Consider the following 3,674-nt stretch of genomic DNA (forward strand, 5'->3'; position numbering starts at 1 on the left):
AATGGTTGTAACAGGGACTAAAATGCAGCAGGAAAGCTCTTCATGCTGAGCTAATCAACATGACCACAGCTGATCACAGATGGAAGTCAAATGGCTTTGTATGCCATTGAGAAGGTGATTAGTTTCACCTGATTGAGTTTAAAAGTCATTTTTAGGAGGGGGGTGATCCTTTTTCCAACTCGGTGATTCTGTTTTTGAATTCTTTTTTTTTTTTTTAAGCCCACCATAGACTCTCTATGGTGGGCTCTGCAGGATCACCCTCAGGTGGGCTAGTCGCACTCCTTACCTCCTCCGCCGGGCCCTCCTCCTTTGTCACCGGGCCCGCCTCCTCCCCTGCTGCCGAGCACGGGCCCGCCTCCTCCTCCACTGCCGGTGACGTCAGAGGCTCGCGACGTTGATAGAACACCGGGTCCAGCCTGCTCCCCGCTGCTGCTGGCTCTCATTGACTGTGGAGACGAACGCGCCGCTGCACAGATGATCTGAACAGCGGCGTGTTCATCTTCAGACGCCAGTGAAACTGTGCCCCGGGCCCCATAGCGACCGCCTGGCACATACAGCCAGCATGTGACACTACAGCTGTCACAAGCCGGCTCTACAAGTCAAGAGCTGAGCGATCACAGTTTATGGCTTCTACCTGCAGAGAGTGCTGTCAGTCACCCCTCTCCACAGGGATTCGCTCCTCCCCTCTCTGTTCCTCTAGCGTTTATTCGAGAGGCATAGCTGGCTCTGGCTGTATAGAGGCAGAGCTGGCTGTCAATCAGGGAGTGGGGTGGATCCCAACAATATTGCCAGGATTTTTCCTGGCTGCAGCGCTGCTCTGCACTGTCAGCATATAGTGGGCTACTATATGACTATGCTGACTTTGGGTCACAGGTAGGAATGCACCGATAATGATACCAGTATTGTTATTGGTGCTGATACTGGGCATTTTCATGAGTACTTGTATTTTCCAAATTGATTCGGCTGCCTTAGGTCTCAGGCTTGATGGGGACCTCACGACAGCCTTCTTGGGAACCACCTGGCACCTGCACCCGAGCAGAGTGAAAGCACAGAGTAACAAATTCATATACTATTCTATTCTGCATTACTGTATAATGTATTGCTGGGATTTGTAGCCCTCTATAGCCAGTGCCATTCTGCATTGCTGTATAATGTATTACTCAGATTTGAAGTCCCCTATAGCCAGTGCCATTCTGCATTGCTGTATAATTTATTGCTCAGATTTGAAGTCCCCTATAGCTGGTGGTATTCTGCATTGCTTTATAATGTATTGGTGAGATTTGTAGTCCATCTACAGCTTAAAGTCAGATCTACCAGGGTTGCAGCTGCGACCAGGCCCTGGTGCTCTACCACTGTCCTAAAATCATTAGTCTGTATTGTTTTAGAAAAACTGTCACATGACACTAAAAAAAAGGTATTGCTAATTGGTATCGGCGAGTACTTAAGGAAAAGTATCAGTGCTCGTACTCGGTCTGCAAAAAATGATATCAGTGCATCCCTAGTCACAGGAGTACATTAGTAACTGCACTCCTGTAAGCCAAAAGAGTACTACTGTATAGCCAAAAAAACGGTGGCTACAGTTCTCTTTTAAAGTGTATGTATAGTGAAACCTGGCATTGTTTTTTATAGAGTAGGGAAGAGTTAAACCCCCAATCAGGTTATTTTGTGATATTTACGTCCTGCAATGGAGATTTTTCTTTACTTTCTGTCTTGGATATGTAACAGGAAGTAAGGGCTAGTCTCTAAGGGCCAGTTCACATGAACTGCATTGCTTTCCAGAGCGGTAGCTACTGGAACGCACAGTAATTAAACATTAAACCCCCCCCCCCCTTCGTTCTGAGGTGGGAGGGGGCGCGGAGCATTGTTTTGCATGCGCACTGGACAGGAACACAGACAACGATTTGCCACGCATCTGATCGCACTGCGGGACGGGGCTGCGGTTCCATCGAATTTCAGTGCAATGAAGGGGGGAGCTTAGCATGCGATTACTGTGCAGCTACTGCTATGAAATGCACCCCAATTGGTGTGAACTGGCCCTAAGGCTGGGTTCACACCTAGGCGTATTGAATATGCCCGTTTGTCGCGCGTTTTTTTTACCGCGATTCGCGGTAAAAATACGTGCGACAAACACGCGTTTCCGAGGGCTACTTGGCTGTATCGCAATGGAAACGCCCAACAAAAACGGCCCAAAGAAGTACATGTACTTGTTTGGGCGTAGGCCGTTTTGTAGGGCGTTCAGACGGGCGGAAATACGGAAAGGTGTGAACCATACCCATAGAAAACAATGGGATTTTCATGTTTGTACGTTTTGTAGAGCGTTCGTAGAGCCTTGAACACGTGACAAAACGTAAAGGTGTGAACAGGGCCTTAAGGTTTTGCTTTACATACACTTTGAGCTGTAGTGGGGTACTAGAAGCACATGTGTAACTCTGCTGAATTTGAAATTTGTTTTTCTCTACTTTTCAAAATGTTACAAAGTACAGATTCCTTAACATTGTAGCTCCTGCGTCAGTCAATACCTTGAGTTCTATGTTGGCAGCCTTATCAGGCAGAGCAGACTTCCTACCTTAGGTCTGCCAAGTATGAAATGATTTCACAATCAGACATTGCTCCTGTATCCACTGAATTTGAACTGACTTTAGCACTTTCATCTGCTGATAGCGATGTGTTGGTCGGAGATTAACTGTGACTAACGCCTACAAAAGGACCTTCTTTCTACTCATAAAATATTTTATTCATTGCCCCGATGCAGTTACCATACATACAACTTTTTTCTCTTCCTCCCTTTGGTTTCCCATACATTATATTCAGGTTTTGAGATTTTATTGACTAATTCCGACAATATGTTCTCGATATGCATAGGTAAGACAATTTAGTCCTGTGTCAGTAGGCTTTAGTCTTGTATTAATGGCATCAGTATGATTTAAGTGTACCCATACACCTAAAGGTGGCCATACACTTTACAACCCTCGCAAGACTTTGGGGGTTGTAAAGTAATTCAAAAAACGTATGATCTGCCCATTTTAGACAGGCAGATCGTACTTGCTATCATCGCAAGCCCGCCCCGCTGAGGGGCGGGCTCCCGATGACCGCAATGCTGTACGGGCAGTGTGCGCTTGCGCACACCGGCCCGTGCTTCAGTTATCTCACGATCATGATTCAAACCAGTCGAAAATCGTACGATTCTCGGCTGGTTTTCGAACATGCTCGAAATACAAAAGTCGTGCGACCGTACAGTAGAAACGGTCGTACGCCTTCCATACACTGCACGATTATCGTACGATCGCGGGATTTTTTCTGCGATTATCATATGATAATCGTGCAATGTATGGGCACCTTTACGAATATCGGGCGATTTTCGTATGCGAACGCGTTTTCATCCGACATTTGTACGGTTGATGGGCAGTGTACAACCGCAAATACTGTACAATCGATCAACTTTTGACTAGCCAGCAGGTTAGAAAACTTTGGTCGATCGTACGATTTTCGCAAGGTTGGTGGCGTTTCCGTACGTCAAAAGCTGCTGCTCACGGTATACTGAGACGCTGAAGCGGATCCCGACAATTGTGCCGGGATCCGCTCAGCTGCGTGACTGACAGCTGGCTCTGCCTATCTAGAGGCCGAGCCAGCTGTACCCGCCCCCTCCCCCGCCCCTTCCGCCCCGCACCGCCGGC

This window comes from Nanorana parkeri, unplaced genomic scaffold (assembly GCF_000935625.1).
Source record: "Nanorana parkeri isolate BGI_ZX_2015 unplaced genomic scaffold, ASM93562v1 scaffold1751, whole genome shotgun sequence".
In the NCBI taxonomy this organism is placed as follows: Eukaryota; Metazoa; Chordata; class Amphibia; order Anura; family Dicroglossidae; genus Nanorana; species Nanorana parkeri.